The following is a 19,941-nucleotide window of genomic DNA, read 5'->3' on the forward strand; positions in this document are numbered from 1 at the left end:
ACACAATTTTTTCCAAACACCATTCAAGTTCGTCTGCTTAATTTCATCCCAAGAATCAGAAATGTTTTTTACAGCAGCAAGAACATTGTAAGATTTCCAAAAGTCATTGAGAGTCAACTCTTTATCCTTCTCCATTGCCCTAAAAGCCATAGCAAATGTCCTTTGGAGGTAGTAGGCCTTGAAAGAGGCAATGACACCTTGGTCCATAGGCTGTAAAAGGGAGGTGGTGCTTGGTGGAAGGTAAAACACCTTGACATTTGGATGAAAGTCATTCAAATCGGCAGGGTGACAAGGGGCACTGTCCAGCACTAGCAACACGTTAAAGGGCAGCCCCCTTGAAGCACATTAGTCCTTGACTTCTGGCACAAAATGGTTGGTGAACCAGTCTTCAAATATGCTGAGTGTCACCCATGCCTTCTTGTTAGATTTCCAGATGACAGGTAGTAGACCCTTCCATATGCCCTTGATTGCCCTTGGATTCTCGGCCAGACACACCAAGGGCTTCATCTTGAAGTCACCAGCAGCATTAGCCCCAAGTAGCACACTCAATCTCTCCTTGCTGGCTTTATGGCCTGATGCTGTCTTCTCCTCCTTGCCAATGTACTTACGTGTAGGCATACGCTTCCAGAACAAGCCTGTCTCATGCACATGAAACACTTGTTTATCACAGTAACCTCCCTCCCTAATTATCTCAGCCAACGCACTAGGAAAATCACCTGCTGCTTTGGAATCATGACTAGGAGCTTCCCCTGGCAGCTTAAGGTTATGCAAATTAGCACGAGCCTTAAAACGCATAAACCAAAGATTGCTAGGCACAAACTCTTCACTTTCACACCCTTCCCCCTTTTCTTTGTTCAAGGCCTCAAACAATCTTTTAGCCTTCTCCTGAATCAACATCAGGCTAACTGGGATACGCCGTCGATGCTGCTCATCCAGCCAAAGCACTAATAATCTTTCCATCTCAGTAATGAGACCACTACGCTGCTCTGTAACCACAGTTGATTTCATAGGAGCAGATCCTTTCACATGTTCAAGTATACGCTTTTGATGGTCGATGATTGTTGAGACAGTTGTAGGACTTTGGCCAAGCAACCGGCGGATGTTCGTAGGTGTTTCGCCCTTTTCCAAGTGTCTTATTATGTCTCCTTTCACTTCCATTGTGAGGGCTTTCCTTCTTTTGGTAGCACTGCCATCAGAAGAATCTGCCTTATGCTTAGGAGCCATAAGGAAGGGCAAAACGTGTTCAAAATAACAATACAAACAAAAGAGAGCGAATGAAGCACAATCCAAAACGGCTTATAAACGGCCACTGAATGACAGTGTCTTCTTTGTATAGCGCCGCGTGATGCCTTATTCATCCACTCCGCTGGCCAACTAGTTCCCGGGCGAACTGCGTGCAAAAGCCTTACATCGAATGACAGAAATTCTTTTTTATATAAATAAATTGCAAATGGCAACATAACCACAAAACGACGTCTGTCGAGTCCGAATTAACCCCAGAACTGTCTGGAGAAAGAGGGAGAGAGAGAGAGAGAGAGACAGAGAGAGAGAGAGAGAGAGAGAGAGAGAGAGAGAGAGAGACATTTATTTTTTGTTCCATTACTTTTATACATTCTTGGATTAACTCTTGAAATTATGTGACCAGGGTTGGAACTTGCAACCTTCTGTTATTGAAATTATTCGCTGACCCACTTAGCTGTTTGGCCTCGGTCACATATATGTGACATTTTAAGTAAACAACCCAATAATGTACCTGAGAACAGATAGATACAAAAACTATCATGAGTTAGATAGTGATGGAAGGCTAGAATAGCATTCATGGGATTTCAAAAGTGTCTTTTTTCCAAGGAAATATTTAAAGTAAGCTATATCAATGTCAGACTGTATTTCTGCATCAATTATTTTATTAGCCTGAGAATGAAGCACTGATAAGGTCAGCAGGAACTTGGTATCAGCAATGCACGCATGCAGGGTAACACCAAAAGTGTATTTTTTTAAATGTCCATTTTAAATAAATTCTACTTAAATCAATCTTTAGAAAAAGTTTAATCTTGATGCTTCCCAATAAAGTTACTGTTTTATTGTGAAAAGTTTTGAACATATTTGGTGCTACTGAATCTGCGTATTGAAAATAAAATATAATGATGTACTACTGAACTATATTATCATGTCCATGTTCAAAATCATCATCTTGGCTGTTTGAACCTCACAAGGATGAGAGCATTTACACCACGGATATTAATAAAGATTACAAACTTCCCATAATCAGTACACGCATATAGCTTTTCTCCAATGTGAACTCTCTTGTGGATAAGGAGGTGATTATTGCAGGTAAAAGATTTCCCACATTCACTACACTCATTAGGTTTTGCACCACTGTGAACTCTCTGGTATTGAGTGAAGTTACTGCGTTGCCTAAAGGACTTCCTACAGTCACTACACTCTTAGGGCTTTTCTCCACTGTGAACTCTGTGGTGTTGAATGAGGGTAAACCTGTGTGTAAATGACTTCCCACAGTCATTATGCTCATGGCTTTTCTCCAGTGTGAACTCTCCTGTGGATAAGGAGGTGATTATTGCGGGTAAAAGCTTTCCCACATTCACTACACTCCTAAGGTTTTCACCAGTGTGAATTCTCTGGTGTGGAGTGATGGTACTGCTTTGATTGAAGGACATCCTGCAATCACGACACTAATACATTTTTTCTCCAGTGTGGACTTGGTTGTGGAATGAGTTTGGACCTCAGGATGATGGACATCCCAAGATCACTACACTCCTATGGCTTTTCTACAGTGTAAACTCTTCTATGATGAATGAGGTTAAAGATTTCTCTGAAAGATTTCCCATATTTTTTACTCTTTTTTTTTTAATATATATATTTTATTGATTTTTACAGAGAGGAAGGGAGAGGGATAGAGAGTTAGAAACATCGATGAGAGAGAATCACCGATCAGCTGCCTCCTGCACACCCCCTACTGGGGTTGTGCCCGCAAGCAAGGTACATGCCCTTGACTGGAATCGACCTGGGACCCTTTAGTCCCCAGGGCGATGCTCTATCCACTGATCCAAACCAGTTAGGGCATATTTTTTACTCTTATAATTCACTTCATAAAGGTCAGGCTACTGAAGATCACAAAACAAGGAAGACCTCAAACGAAATGACACACACATGGCAAGCACCACATGGAAGAGAAGCAGGATTGTCAGCTCATTCTTCTGCTAACAGTGTTCAGCATGGTTTGTCTGCTGCTGACATGGAAAGCTGTGCTGAAATATGATTATTTCTCATTGCAAGTAATCTCTCTCTCTCTCTCTCTCTCTCTCTCTGAATATCTATCTCTATCTTATCTCTATCTCTATCTCTATATTTATATCTATACTAGAGGTCCGGTGCACGAAATTCGTGCAAGGAGGGGAGTTGTCCCTCAGCCCAGCCTGTACCCTCTCCAATCTGGGACCCCTCGAGGGATGTCCGACTGCCGGATTAGGCCTGATCCCAGGGATCGGGCCTAAACGGGCAGTCGGACATCCCTCTCACAATCCAGGACTGCTGGCTCCCAACTGCTTGCCTGCCTGCCTTCCTGATTGCCCCTAACCGCTTCTGCCTGCCAGCCTGATCACCCCCTAACCACTCTGCTGCCAGCCTGTTTGCCCCCAACTTACCTCCTCTGCCGGCCTGGTCACCCCTAACTGCCCTCTCCTGCAGGGTTGATCACCTCCAACTGCGCTCCCTTGCAGGCTTGGTCCCTCTCAACTGCCCTCCCTTGCAGGCAGGGTGCCTCCCAACTGCCCTCCCTTGCAGGCCGGGTGCCTCCCAACTGCCTCTCCTGCTGGCCATCTTGTGGTGGCCATCTTGTGTCCACATGGGGGCAGGATCTTTGACCACATGGGGGCAGCTATATTGTGTGTTGCAGTGATGATCAATCTGCATATTACTCTTTTATTAGATAGGATAGGATAGAGGCCTGGTATAGGGGTGGGGCCAGCTGGTTTGCCCTGAAGGGCGTCCCGGATTAGGCAGGGGTTCCCTTGGGGTGTGGGGTGGCCTGAGCGAGGGGACTGTGCTGGTTTGCAGGTCGGCCACATCACCTGGCAACCCAAGCAGAGGCCCTGGTATCTGGAATTTATTTTCCTTCTACAATTGAAACTTTGTATCCTGGAGAGGAGCCAAGCCTGGGGCTCCCTCCGAGGCTGAGGCCGGGAGCCATTTGTGTTGGGGTTATAATTGAAACTTTGTTGCCTTAAGAGGGTGGGCCCGGCCAGGGTGTGCAGAAAGCTTTGCTTCCCCTGTTGCCGGCAGGAACCCTGGCCTGCTCTCTCAAGCTCCATTCTGCCGCCATTTGTTTGAATTTGTTTACCTTCTATAATTGAAACTTTGTAGCTTGAGTGGAGGCTTAGGCCTGGCAAGGGCAGGCGGAAAGCTTGGCTTCCTCTGTTACCTAGGAAACCTTGCTCTCTGTGGCTGTAGCCATCTTGGTTTGGGTTAATTTGCATACTCGCTCTGATTGGATGGTGGGTGTAGCTTGTGGGTGTGTCAGAGGTATGGTCAATTTGCATATTTGTCTATTATTAGATAGGATATACATGCACAAGGGTAATATGCAAAGTGTCCCCTCGTGAGTTTAACCAGGAGAACACTCGCTCGCAATGACGTGCGCTGACCACCAGGGGACGGTGCGGAACATGATGGGTGACCAATGGCAGCAGCAGGGCGCTGAGGGAGCGAGGGAAGGAGGAGGCAGGCAGGTTGGAGATACCATGCTGTGGCAGTATGCATGCAGTGATGGATGGAGGAGCTGGGGAAAAAGGGAACCTGATTGGCCCTGATCGCTGGCCAGGCCTAGGGACCCCATGAACAAATTTCATGCGCCAGGCCTCTAGTATTTAATAAATTAGTAGCTGGTGTTAAAGAACTATTTAAGCTCGTGGGTACATCTCATAACACACATAGAGGTCAATGTTAGAGAATACTGAAGACGGAGCAATGCAGCGGAACAGGTGATGCAAAAAGCCCACACAGGTGAAGGTTGTCAAAGGCCAGGAGGTCACAGGTGAAATGACAAGTCAGCACAGTGTCAAGTATGGCAGAGAAAAGGTAGAAATGTGCTGTTGCTCATGGTATTTGCGCCTAAACACCGCTGGAAATGAGCAGGTGCTTGGTATCATCTAAACACCACCCTTATACCATATCTAGCCCACATTTGTAACTCAACAGGGCCAGGCCTCATCTGAGACCATCCTGCATGTTCACCCTGTAAAATAAATCAGGGTTCGTCCTGCATATTCCTCTCTACAAGTATGTACAACAGAAATATTCCAAGTATTAATGAAAAATGACAGAGATGGGCAGCCAGCACTGTCCTAGAGCCATTCGGCTTGCAATCGTATTTAAGGAAGATAATATTACAAACAACCGAAGTGTGATCTTGTAAGAACAGCTCAAGGTTAATGTAAGTAAAGACGATAACCTGGCACAGGCAGACACCAAGGACCTTTGGTAGCACAAATTTGCATTGGCGAGGACAGATTGTTTCTTAATGACCTTATTTTCTAAATTTATAGATTACCATCTCCATAATCCATTTCTCTCTTACCCTTCTCCCTTACCCATACCGGCGAAGAATTTCAAGCCTGGGAAACACTGATGTATACCTCTTTTCCTACAAGAAGGAGGTAGAAATGGAAGCCATGGATCTGGACATAGTCACCCTGCCAGGTAGAGGAATAGCAGGTGGGACCCAGTAAGCTGTCTGTAAGACTCCTGACTCCCAGACACATCCTGCACTGTCTGAGGCAATGTTTGTGGAGTCCTTCGCTCAGGGCTCTCCACAGACCTCACCCATGGCAGCCACAGCACATTTGAAACGACAGTGGGGGAAATGAGCAGAGCCCATGGTCTGGCTGTAGAAGAGTGAAAGCTACATCAGAGGAATAAAGGAATAGAGGACATCATCCCAGGACACTGGGATAATGTGAAGGTCTTACCTGCAGATGATACAAATGCAAACACTTCCAGCATCACATCGCAGTACCGAACGAAGTCTCTGAGGCTCATCAAGGAGCCCCGATTCCTCCTGAGAGAAGACAATGGCCACATGCTCAACGTTCATATACCGTCATAATGGGGACAGTACAGCCCATGATCAGATTCACTCCTAAGGTTCCAACTCTGTCATATTGCCACCCTCCACATCAATCTGCTCTCTCCACTCCACACACCAGAGGATACCAGGGCTTCATCCCATGAAAGTCACTGTCATGTTATATTTCTACTGCTATTTTGTCTTCCCACAATAAAGGCAGTTGAGCAGAGAGAAGATAACTGAGCTCTGGGATTCACATGTACGCCACACTTCCTCTTGACAATAGCGTGGGTGTCAAGAACATAGGGTAGGAAGAGATGTCGGCCATACAGGGAGTGTGAGTGATTTGATACTGGTCTTATCAGGCAATACCTGTGTAGTCCCTCAGATTGTTCCTCAAAGACACCAAATACATTGCGTCAAACTTCACCCTTACAACCACAATCCCAGAGTGCTGAGGCCATAGCTCTGTATTACCTGCTGCACATAGTTCTTTGAACAACACTTCTCTCACACTGCTTCTTTCCCAGAGGCACAACTTCAAAGGTAACACAAATGTGCATTGGCGAGGACAGGTTGTTTCTTAATCACCTTAATTTCCAAATTTATAGATTACCATCTCCATAATCCATTTCTCTCTTGCCCTTCTCCCATACCCATGCCCATGGAGAATTTCAAGCCTGGGGAACACTGAGGTATACTCTCATTCCTGATCATCAGTGTGTCACCCCCAACTACAAAAGGCAGGTGGGTACATAAATGTCATCCAAGCCCTGAACATGGCAGGTGGCACCAAAACATCACCCTGTCCAGGCGGTATCCAAAAATCACCCTTATTTTATCGTCCAGACTCCACCAGAAATGGACTCTCCCTACTTTCACTCTTATGTCAATGTCACGGTGCTCTGGCCATGCAGTCCCACTCCCTCTCCAAGTGCTCATCACTCTTTCTACCACACCTCTCTCACACCTTCCCTGCTACAGTCCCGCCCCCTGTAATTCTCTCCTCACCCTCTTACTTATTATTCAGCACGTGTGGTCAAGAGAATGCTTGCCAAATTCAAACAGGATCAAGTACTGCCCAGACTCTGATAGTCCACACTCATAGAGGCAGACTGGAATCCTGCTGTGAAGGCCTCTCTCCAGGACTGTTTTTCCCTTAAATCTAACCTATGAAGAACCACAGTCAGATCTCAGATACTCAGACCTCTCCTCCCCTGGTGCTGCAGGGTTCAATGGGGTCGGGCTGAAAAAAAGCTGTTAGCAGAGAGGAGTCTGGGAGGCGCGGAGGCCCCACCCGGCCTGATTGTGCTCAACAAGCCTCAGACACACCCTGCACAACAAGGACGCTGCTTCCCAGGCCTCCTCCTACTCACCACGAGTGGGCTGAAGCCTGTGAGTCCTGGAAGAAACTGAAGAGTTCACAATGCCCGCCAGGAGGAGGAAGGCGGAAATCCCGCCCTAACCGAATGCACTGAAACAGTGTCCTTTAGCTCCGCCTACGTGGTCGCATTGCTTTCGGGGTAATGTAGTTTTCTCAAACGCCAAGGGGAGGTCTAGCATCCCAGCCAATGACATTGGTGAATAAAGGTGATGTGGTTCAGCAAGTGGCCCTTGGGAAGGACAAGGTGGGGCCAGAGGCCTGGTTAACTGGAACAGATGGGCAGACCTCCCAGGAAAGGGGTGTGGGAAGAACCAGGAGAGATCCCCCAAAGAATATATGCACAGGCGAAAATGGGAGACATCAACAATCAGAAAGACATATTAAAGTTAAAATATATATATACTATAGCCCAGCTGGTGTGTCTCAATGGTTGAGCACTGATCTATGATCCATGAGGTCCTGGTTGTATTCCTGGTTAGGGAACATATAAATCGAGAAAATTCCTCCATGGTGGGGCCCAGAATTTGAGAGACATTTTCCTCTGGACCCGCGTAATAAATGTAACTCCATCTCTCTAAGTATTGCTTGGTTCTTCTCCAGTTTTCTGTAACAGTACCGGCTCCCTCATGGGCCCTCAGCCTGAAGCAGGGCCTTGCTTCTTCCCTCATCAGAAGTGCAGGGGCAGGTGTTCGGCTCCTTTGGGACAACGGACCCTTCACCAGGGATGTATTTCATCGCCTTTTAGAGAGCTCGCCTTGCTCAGGGGCTGCTGTTGTGGGTGTTAGATTTCTGGGGCATTGAACAAAGAGACGAGGGCTGGGCGCTCCCTGATTTAGCCGAGAGGCTTCAACCACCCATGTTGCTCCCACGCATGGCATCTGCCATTGGTTCCCTCCCCCAGCGCCCTGAAATGACAGAAAAAAAGCCATCCTGTTCCAGAAAATTCAGAGGCAAATGGAGCTGTGAGGGGCCCCGCCCAGGACTGACCAGGAAAGCCAGGGAGCAGATCAGGTATTAACATGAAGAATTTCCAGAGTCCTGGTGAGTTCCCAGATTGGCTGCAGGCTTGGATGTTAGCTCTGATGTGATCAGAAGGGTTTTAAAAAGCAAGTTTGTGCCCACATTGTGGAAGAAACTGAAGCAGGATCAAAAGGTCCTTCAGAAAGCTGGGCTTGCCCACTCGCTCCTCCAGCTTCCAGCCCTGGGGATGCCTGGGAGCTGCTTTCTGCAGGCCGCCCTGTGTCAGGAGCTGAAGCCTCATCCCAAGGCCACGGTCACAGCACAGCTTTGAGGGTGACAGAACCGAATACTCACAGTACAAACACCCTGAGGAGACCGAAGGGAAGGAATAAAGGAGTCCAGAGCCTGGAGAAGGAAAGCTTTGTGCCTGTTGCTACAGCCCAAGGTCAGCACAGAGAGCTGCAGAAGTACTCCACCAGTGGGTGTGAGGGCACCAGAGGCTCTGACAGTGATGGATTGCCAAGTGCGAAGGAGCTGGAGCATTGAAGGCAAGAGAACTGGGTGAGCAGGACTTCAGCAGCAAGGTAGTGCAGAGGGGGCGAGAGTTCTTTGACGACAACTGGAACTTCCTGTACAGAATTTGAACTGGAGCCTGGCTGGTGGAGGTGTCATGTAAATACAGCTGAGCGAGCAGATTGGAGCTGCCTGGATTTCTGTGTGTGGATTGTCCACCTTGGAAATGATGAGCCTGAAAATGGAAGGAGCCACTCGGATTTCAATCTGACAAGGGACAGTGAACTTCACAGGGCAGATGTCTATGTGGGCAGCGTGAATAACAGGCTGGGTGCAGTCTAGCTCCTGGAGCATGACTCCTGGTCTGACCATGTGGATACTCAGTACTCACCCTTCTTGCTTAGGCTTTCTACGTGTCGAAACCAGCCTGTGTCACATGTGTTAGGAGTTTGTTGTCTTTACAATATGTGTATGGGAGGAATTGGAAAGTGTTGCTTCCTACATCGTTTAGTTCTTGATTAATGAACACTAACAGTTCTGGAGCTGCTTAGTCAATTGGCTGTATTCATTTTGTGCAAATTAATGTGAAATGCAGCAAAAGAATAAGTATATACATATGTGCATAGTCCATGGACATAGACAATAATGTGCTGAGTGCCTAGAAATGGTGGGGGCAGAGTAGAGGGAGGCAAAGGGGGATGAGGATGGGGGAAAATGGGTCTATTTGTAATAGAGCCAACAATAAAAAAGAGAGTTTTCCCACATGGCATGGCTCCGTGGTTGGGCATGGACCCATGAAACAAGGTATTTCTAGTTGGATTCCAAGTCAGAGCACTTGCCTAGGTTGGGGAGCTCTATCCCTGTAGGGGGCATGCAGGAGAGAGCTGATCAATGATTCTCTCTCATCATTGATGGTTCTCTGTCTCCCTCTCTCTCTAGAAAATCAGTAAAAAAAGAAGAGTGTTGAAATTGATTTGAATCAACAACACCAATTTGAGTGAAGACCATCTCGTTTTTCTCCCATGTCCTCTAAGCAAAATCATGCCTTGGTCTGTTCTGTAGAGGATGTCCCAGGTATACCTGTGTTCAGGGACAGGAAGCAGCCGGAGCAGGTCGGCCCCACCTTGGTCTGTAGTGTCAGAGTTTATTACTTCATGTTTGAAAAGATTTCACTGCACAAGTTCAAAAGTTTTAGGGGGTACATTAATTGAAACTGGGGATAATGAAAAAACGTAGGCCTTAGGATAGAACAGGAAGCAGCAGAGAGATAGAACAGGAAACAGCTGGCTCCTTTGACTCTCTAGAAACATCATGGGAAATGTATAGCGCCATGTGATGACTTATTCATCCACTCCGCTGGCCAACTGGTTCCTGGGTGAACTTGGTGCAAATGCCTTACGTCGACAGACAGAACTTTTTTTATATATAAATAAATTGCAGATGGCGACGTAATCACAAAACAAGGTATGTCAAGTCCGAAGTAACCCGAGGACTGTCTGGAGAGAGAATGAGAGAGAGAGAGGCATCTATTTTTTGTTCCATTAATTTTATACATTGTTTGATTAACTCTTGTAATTGATGTGACCAGGGTTGGAACTTGCAACTTTCCATTATTGAAATTATTCGCTGACCCACTTAAATATATATATTTAGTATATCCCTACTTCTCTCTCTCTTTGAAATCAGTATATATGTTTTAATCACCTAGTCAGTCCACACACATCTGAACACCAGCACAGCCTAGGGACCTGTGAGGACAAGCAGCCAAGGTTCTCTTGAGGGCAGAGCATGCAGTGACCCAGAGAACAGTATGGGAGGTGCCCTCTATGTCAGTGTGGCAGGTGGGGAACCCGGGCTGAGCTGCACAATCACACACAGGGGATGATGACATCAGTGTGGAGCCTGGGACTAAAAGCAAAGCTGCCGGACACTAACAATGATGTACAAATGAGTGAAAAGGGAGTCCATCTTTGATGGTGTCTTTATGATATGATATGGGGAATTTTAGGATAATTTTTAACAAGATGGGTTGCTGTGATGCTACATGACAGGTGTAGAGCTTAGAGGCCATATATGTGCCCACCTACCATTTCTTGTTGAGGGCTGACCCAGTGAACACTAGGAATGAGATAACACACATCAGTGTCACCTGCACTTGAAAATCCCCACCAGCATGGGGCAAGGAGAAGAGAGAAGGGTGAGAGAGAAATGTATTACAGAGGGGGTGAACTAGAATTTCAGGAAAGAACCTGATTGGAAAACACTCTGTTCTCGTCATGGCTTATTTGTGTTACCTGTGATGTTGTGCCTTTGGGAATGAAGCTGAGTGAGACAAGTGTGGATCAAAGCACTTTGGACAGCGGGTAATGCAGAGTGATGGCCTCAGCAAAGTGGGATTGGAGTCAGAAGTGCAATGGGCATTACTATGTTGTTCGGTGTCTTGGAGGGACAATTTGGAGGACAACATGGGTATTGCCTGACAGGAACAGAGTCAAATCCATCACATTCCCATTATGTGCAACATCTCCTACCCTATGTTCCTGACAACAACTATTATTGAAAGGGGGCAGTGTGACTCCTATTTGAGGATGAGGGCACAGGTAACTTGTATCTGTTCATCTGCCTTTATTGTTGTGGGAAGACACAGCATCAGTAAGAATATAAGGAGGGATTGACTTTAATGGGATCAAGGGCTGCTTTCTTCTCTGATGTGGGGAGCAGGGGAGCATATGCATGTGCAGGGTGGGTAGTTTGGCAGACTTGAAATCTCAAGAGAGAATCTTATCATGGGATGTGCTGTGCCCATTATGACAGGATATGAACTTTGAGGACGTGGCCATTGCCTTCTCTCAGGAGGAGTGGGAAATCCTTGATGAGGCTCAGAGACGTCTGTACTGTGATGTGATGCTGGAAGTGTTTGCACTTGTATCATTCGTAGGTAAGACCTTCACATCTCTCCTAGTGTCCTGAGGTGATGCCCACTCTTTATTTATTCTCCAAACTTAGCACTCTCTCTCTCTCTCAAAGCCAGACCATGGGCTCAGCTAATTTCCCCCACTGTCTTGTCAAATGGGCTGTGGCTGCCAGTGCTGAGCTGTGCAGAGAGTCCTGAGCAATACACTCCATGAACCTCCCTGACACCAGTTGCCTCAGAAACTGCAGGAAGTGTCTGGGTGTCAGCAGTCTTACAGACCGCTTAATGAGTCCCTCCTGCTCTTCCACTCCAGGGAGGGTGACTCCATCCACATCCACGGCTTCCTATTCTGCATCTTTCCTGTCGATAAAGACCCTGTGTCAGTTATCTTCTTTACATACATGAACCAGGGGCTGTTCTTGTAAGACCCTCCAATTATTGTTTGTAATATTACCTTCGATGGATACCATTGCAAGCTGAATGCTATGGGCAAGTGATGCCTGCTCACCTCTGTTGTCTTTTCATTGATACTCAGAATATTTAGTTTGTACATACTTCTAGAAAAGAATGTGCAGGGAGAACCCTGGGTTTCTCCAGGGTGAACGTCCAGGATGGTCCTAGAGGATGCTTAGCCCGGCTGAGTGGCAAGTGGGGGGAGGTATGATGTAAGGATGGTGTTCAGATTACACCAGGAACCTGCTACTGTACAACAGTGTTTGGTGCAGGTTTCAATGGCCACACCTCATTTATACCTTTCTTTTCCACACTTGACACTTTGCTGACTTGTCATTTCATTGGTGACATCCTAGCATTATCTGCCTTCACCTTTGTGTTCTTTTATCATCACCTATTCCTCTGCACATCTCTTTCTGCAGTATACTACTACATGGACCTATGTAAGTGTTATAAGGATCACATTCATGCTTAAATACCCCTGAAACACAAGCTACTTGTTTATTGAATTTTACTTGGAATGAGATGTAACCAACCTTCTGCACAGCTTGCCCATGTCACCAGCAGAGAAGATCTACTGAATGCTGTTAGCAGCAGAATGAGCTAGAGAGTTCGCTTCTCTTCCACATGGTGCTTGCCATGTTTTTGCTCTATTTCTGTTGAAGTCTCTCTTGTTTTGTGATCTTCAGTGGTCAAGACCTTCACAGTTGCATCTTATTAGTTCATCTTTCAGGTTTTTTTTTATTTTCAGCCAGTTGCATGAGACCAATGTATTATGTGCAACACAGTTTTATAATAGGACTTCCCTCTGTCACCTCAGTCAACATTCATTTTCTCATCATTCCTCTGTTTTCAGATCCTTGGCATAAAATGGATGATGGGGAGGCCTATTCTAAGCACAGTGTATCTGTAGGAGATTCTCAGGTCAGGGCTTCCAAGGCAGCTGCAGCCACTCAGAGGACCCATCTGTGTGAGCCGTGCTTCTTGGTGTTAAAAGGTATTTTGCACCTGACTGAGTTACAAGTGGCATACTTTGAGAAGAGTGTGTCTTAAGTGATGCATGTGTGAGAGACTTGTGTTTCAGTGCAAACCCTCACCAGCAGCAGAAGGATGCCTGTGGAGAGAAGCCCTGGAAAAAAGACATGGAGAGTGCTTCGCTTGTGACAACTTGCTGGTCCTACCGCTCTGGGGTGCCTGAAGCTAGTACTGAGGCTGGGGTGGACTCCCCAGCCATCTCAAGGCTTCTACAGCACCAGGCCACTCTGAACACTGAAGAGCCACACAGTAACAATGAGAGTTCACAGGAATGTCTCCGTGGAAAAAGACATCACCAGTGGGTTGCATGTGAAACAGCTGCCAGCCAGAAACAGAAAGTTGCTTATCAGAAAGGTCTCAGCTCTGGAGATATGATTAATGAGTCTAATAAATTTGGGAAAGTGTTCAGACAAAACTTTAACCACCTACAACATGGGAGAGTTTACACTGAAGAAAAGCCCTGTGAGTGTATGTATTGTGGGAAGGTCTTCAGAGAAAGCCGTGCTCTCATTAAACACAACAGTGTTCACATTAGAGAAAAGCGGTATAAGTGCCGTGACTGTGGGAAGTCCTTCAGTCAAAGGTCTGACTTCACTAGGCACCACAGAGTTCACACTGGAGAAAAGCCATTTGTGTGTAGTGACTGTGGGAAGCATTTTAATCGAAGGTCTCACCTCACTGTACACCACAGAGTTCACACTGGAGAAAAGCCATATGAGTGTAGTGACTGTGGAAAGTCCTTCATTCATAGGTCTGACTTCACTAGACACCACGGAGTTCACACTGGAGAAAAGCCATATGAGTGTAGTCAACGTGGGAAGTATTTCAGTGAAAGCGCGGCCCTCAGTAAACACCACAGAGTTCACACTGGAGAAAAGCCATATGACTGCAGTGAATGTAGAAAGCATTTCAATGTTATGTCTACCCTCACTAAACACCACAGAGTTCACACTGGAGAAAAGCCACATGAGTGTAGTGAATGTGGGAAGCATTTCAGTCAAAAGTCCCACCTCAGTAAACACCGCAGAGTTCATACTGGAGAAAAGTCATAAATGTGCAGGGAATGGTTTATTTTTCTCACTTATTATAAGAACACTTAAGGGGCTCTCTGAGACCCTTTCCATAAATGTAAACCCCTTTTATGGGAACATACACTCTGCTAGATTCCTCATAAATTTGAGGTACAAGTGAGACTTGAAGGAGCTGCATTGTACTTGGTAACATGCCCAGACCTACCACCCAAATGAGGTCACTGTCTCTTTGTCACTGAAGAGATTTCACCTCTAACACCTGACTAACCTGAGGAGTGTACATCGGTCACCACCCCTGGGTGCTCAGGGGAATGCATTCTGTGTTCTCACTTCTGCTGGAAGTAATTATGGTTCCTCCATGGTCTTGGCAGTATCTTCATTCATTTTTCTGTGATGAGAAAATGGACCTGACCCAGGATTCATCCAGAGCACCCCTTCTCAGCTAAGAAGTGCCACCTGTTTCAGGGACATAGTGGTACTCACATTATGCTTTGATAAATTTGGGGGGATTCTTATTCACCAACCTGCAAAACCCTTGTTCTCCTGTGCTCTAGTTTAGAATCTTTTTAATGGTATATTTACATTTGTACCTTTAATTTTGGTTTTATTCATTGCCACAGATGATTTGCAAACACAAATGTGATCTTTCAGCATGTAGAGATGAATAGCTATTGTGTTTATGCAAAAGTGTATGTGGTTTGAAAGAGACAACATAATGTCCGGAAATCACTTTCTGTCGAATGTTGGCTTATTACTTATTGCGGCCCGTGGCCTTAAAGGAAAGGCCACATGACTTTGTGCATTTAATTTTCAGCCTACTTCCTCGATTATTGGTTAGGGCAAAGGTCAGTCTGAAAAGGAGACCTTTGCTCTGCTTCTGTGACCAATATGAATCATGTTGTCTGTTCACAGTATGTACTACATAAGCCTCAGCAATGTTTAGGGAACCTGCTCTCCATGTCCTGCCAAGGACACATGTGCAAGGAAGAATGACATTTCATAGGCTGGTGTCATTTGTTGTAAGTCTCTGAGGTGGAACCACAATGAGGACAGAAACACTGTTTCAATAGTGAGTGGGAAAGCCTGCAGTAAATTAGATGATATGTGCCTCTTCTGAACATAAGGCCACAGATGTTCTGGGGCCTGTGGCTTGTGTGGCCTTTATGTGTAGACATTCTCAGGACCTCCAAAACTGTTTCGTGTAGCTGACGTCATTGCAGAATAATCTAATGGTGTTGTGTATTCCCTGGCCACTCTAGGGTGTTCACATAATGTAGTTGCTCAACAGGCAAGAACTCAAAGGTAGAGGAAGGATAACCCTGCAATCTGTCCCAGGATGTCTTTGGTATGTAGTCAGCATTCCTATTGAATTTGATGGCAATAGTTTTTTATATGATATAATTTTATGATTTCAGAGAGAGAGAGAGAAAGGGAGAGAGATCAATGAAAGAGAATCATTGATCAGCTGCCTCCTGCAAGCCCAACTCTGGGGATCCATCCCACAACTTGGGCATGTGCCCTGACCTGGAATCAAACTAGTGGCTTTCAGTTAATGTGATCACGCCCAAGAAAATGAGGCACAGTGGACATGGAGAGTTTATATTTTGTGTTCTTCTTTATTAATTATTGTATTATTTTCAGTAGCAATAACGTTAACCCTACTTTGCTACACCCTGTATTTACTTCCAGTCCTTTTGTAATCTTTCTGCCTCCCAGCCCTCCATGCCGGCATTAATTGACCTTCCTGTACAATAGATTAGTTCATATTTTTCTTTATTTTATTGGTATTAAAAGGTGTATTCTCTTTAAGAAACACTGGCTTCCTTCATGCTACACAGATATTTTGAGATTCGACACTAATGTTTATGTAAATATTAATTTCCAGGAAATATTGTATTCTATGGGTAACCACTTTAACTATTGAGCTGCCTATGGATTCAGTTATTTCTATGTTTGGGATTTTATAAGTAAAACAGTTGGGAATATTGTGTTGAGTTCTTTCTACAGGTGTATGTGTTACTTACCAAACTGTCCCAGTGTCAGTGAATGTGTTATATTTTAACATTTGGGGAACTGTTATCTAAAATGGTCAATCACTGTGCTTCCCGACCCACCCACAGTAATGAAAATTCCATTTTTCTGCAACCCTGCCAGCACATGTGAAGGTTAATCTTTTTAAATACTAGTCCTATTATCGAGTATTGTTACCTTGGTTTTGTTTTCCTTCCATTTCTGTAAAAATGTTTGATGGTGATCATTTCTTACGCATTTCTTTACATTGTCTTTGTCTCCTTTGTTCAAATGTCTGCTCAGGATTTTTGTCTACTTTAAAATTAATTTATTATTCTAACCAATAGGAGGATAGTGCAGCCTCTAAGACAGGCATCCGCAACCTACGGCCCGCGGGCCACAGGCGGGTGTTTTTGCCGTTTTGTTTTTTTACTTCAAAATAAAATATGTACAGTGTGCATAAGAATTTGTTCATAGTTTTTGTTTAAGTATAGTCCGGCCCTCCAACGGTCTGAGGGACAGTGAACTGGCCCCCTTTTTAAAAAGTTTGAGGACCCCTGGTCTAAGACATATGTTCGAATTTCACTCATTCCTCAATGACTTAGTGACTTCTTTTCCTTATGGATTTCTTGCTTTGAATTCTAAAAACAATATACTTTTTCTCAATGTTTACCCTATGTACTATTTATAGCCCACTTGTACCATACACTTAAAAGTTTAATCTGCATTGTTAACATCCTCCACCAGTGTTCTTTACGTCTAAGCATTTAATAATACATTAAGTGAAGTCTAGGTTAGCAGTAGTTGACAATTTTACCACATTCAAACTGTCAGAATGATGGCATTGAACATGGACATAAGATACTTCAGTAGTACATCATTATATTTTACTAGTGACCAGGTACATGGATGCGTGCACATTGAAATTAAATTAATCCGAAAGTGTGTGGTGGGGCGGGACTTGGTGAGATCGGCCCCACACTCCCTAGTGCCAACCTCTCACAGTCCCTCCTTTGCCAGTGGTGCCGAGGCTTGAAGGACATCTTTGTAATGGGTGGGGTCCCTCAGCCACTGGTTTGACTCCAGGGCAGGGAACATGCCTTCCTGAATCCACTGGAGTGGTCGTGCAGGAGGTAGATGATTGCTGTTTCTCTCCTTCTCCCTTTCAAAACGAGGGCCTGGCCTGTGGAGATTGGGCTGAAACAGGCTCTCCGAGATCCCCCGGGGTGTCCTGGATTTCGAGAGGGCAGTTCTTGGGTGACATAACCCAGAATCAGGCTCCCTCCTCTCTGGTTGTGGGGTGCGGTACCTGGGAACCACTGCTGTCAGGTAAGGACAACTCACTGGACAATTCCTGTGTTGAGCGTCTGCCCCCTGGTGGTCAATGCAGTTCATAGCTACCTTTCAGGTAGTTGGGTCATGACTTAGCCTTTCATATCAGTAGATTTATAGCATACTGATATAGTAGCAATGAATGTGCTCAAGAACATTCATAATTAAACAGCTGAATTATTGGAAATGTAAGTTTTAAACATTTTTAAAGTTTGACATGTGTAATTGATTTAAAACAAACTTTAATATATATATATATATATATATATATATATATATATATATATATAGAGAGAGAGAGAGAGAGAGAGAGAGAGAGAGAGAGAGGGAGAGAGAGAGAGAGGCAGACCCAGTGTATGAATTCGTGCATGCATCATCATCATCTTCTCCTTCCCCTTTTTCATAATCCTTCCCCAGTTCCACTTGCTGAACCACACCACCTTTATTTACCAACTAGAGGCCCGGTGCACGAAATTCGTGCACGGGGGCGGAGGCAGCGGGGAGTGTGTCCCTCAGCCTGGCCTGCACCCTCTCCAATCTGGGACCCCTCATGGGATAACCAGCAGTTGGACATCCCTCTCACAATTCAGAACTGCTGGCTCCTAACTGCTCACCTGCCTGCCTGATTGCCCCTAACTGCTTCTGCCTACCAGCCTGATTGTCCCTAACTGCTCCCCTGCTGGCTTGATTGCCCCTAACTACCTCTGCCTCGGCCCACACCTGGTACCCAGGATTCCCTCCTCCAGCTGACCACAGGCACCCAGGATCCAGGCTTCCCTCCCTCTGGTCAGCCATAGGCGCCCAGGCTGGCTGCAGCCTTAGGGGATGGTGGACAGGGGGCTTCCCCTGTGCTGCAGCTGCAAGTGCTGGAGCCCAGGACTGCAGGGTGGGCGGCTTCTCTGTCTCCCAGGCCACAGCCAGCCACAGGTGCTGGTGCCCAGGACTGCAGGGTGGGCGGATTCTCCATCTACCATGCTGTAGCCAGCTGCAGGTGCTGGCATCTGGACCACAGGGTGAGCGGCTTCTCTGTCTCCCAGGCCACAGCCAGCCACAGTTACTGGTGCCCAGGTCCACAGGGTGGGTGGCTTCTCTGTCTCCCAGGCCACAGCCAGCCACAGGTACTGGTGCCCAGGACCGCAGGGTGGGCGGCTTCTCCATCTCCCGGGCTGCAGCCAGCCTCATGTACTGGGGCCCGGTTTCTCCATCTCCCCCAGGACGTGGGGCGGGTGGACATGGGGTGGGCAGCTTCTCCAGCTGGCTGTAGCCTGGGATCATAGGGCAAGCGGCTTCTTTGTCTCCCAGATCGCATCCACCCTCAGGTACTGGCACCCGGTTTCTTGTCTCCCCCAGGATGTGGGGAGGGCGGCTTCTCCAGCTGGCTGCGGCTTGGGATCACGGGACAGGCGGCTTCTTCATCTCCCAGGTCGCAGCCAGCCTCAGGCGCTAAGGCCCAGTTTCTAATTCTCCCCCAGGAGGTGGGGCAGGCGGACCTGAGGTTTCTGCTGCTGGCTGCAGCCTGGGATCACAGGGCAGGTGGCTTCTTCATCTCCCGGGCTGCAGCCAGCCTCAGGCACTGGCACCTGGTTTCTTGTCTCCCCCAGGACGTGGGGTGAACCGCTTCTCCAGCTGGCTGAGGCCTGAGATCACGGGGCAGGCAGCTTCTTGGTCTCCGTGGCTGCAGCCAGCCTCAGGTGCTGGGGCCCGGTTACTCCGTCTCTGCAGGACATGGGGCAGGCGGACCTGAGGCTTCTGAGGCTGGCTGCAGCCTGGGATCATGGGACGGGCAGCTTCTTCGTCTCCCGGCCGCACCCAGCCTCAGGCGCTGGGCCTGGTTTCTCCATTTCCCCAGGACGTTGGGCAGGCGGACCTGAGGCTTCTGAGGCTGGCTGCAGCCTGGGATCATGGGGCAGGGGGCTTCTTGGTCTCTGTGGCTGCAGCCAGCCTCAGGCGCTGGCGCCTGACTTCTCCAACTCCCAGAGACCTGGAGAGGCTGGGGGGCGGGGCTGCCGCCATGTTTTCAGTTGAATTGCATACTCACTCAGATTGAATGGTGGGCGTGGCTGGGGCGTGGCTGGTGGGCGTGGCTTGTGAGTGTAGCGGAGTGATGATTTGCATACTACTCTATTATTAGATAGATGTCATTGGCTGGGATGCTAGCCCTCCCCTTGGAGTTTGAGAAAACTACATTACCCAGAAAGCAATGCGAGCACGTAGGCGGAGCTAAAGG

The 19,941-nt window shown here is 46.8% G+C and overlaps 1 pseudogene across 1 annotated transcript; it reads left to right on the forward strand.

The window, feature by feature from the left end:
* Positions 1-6,399: 6,399 nt before the first annotated feature.
* On the forward strand, positions 6,400-9,070 carry LOC307094996 (neugrin-like; annotated as a pseudogene). The gene is made up of 2 exons: positions 6,400-6,419; positions 8,384-9,070. The product of its transcript is annotated as a neugrin-like (transcript).
* The last annotated feature ends 10,871 nt before the right edge of the window (positions 9,071-19,941 follow it).

This window comes from Cnephaeus nilssonii, assembly GCF_951640355.1.
Source record: "Cnephaeus nilssonii genome assembly, chromosome: 24".
Classification (NCBI taxonomy): domain Eukaryota; kingdom Metazoa; phylum Chordata; class Mammalia; order Chiroptera; family Vespertilionidae; genus Cnephaeus; species Cnephaeus nilssonii.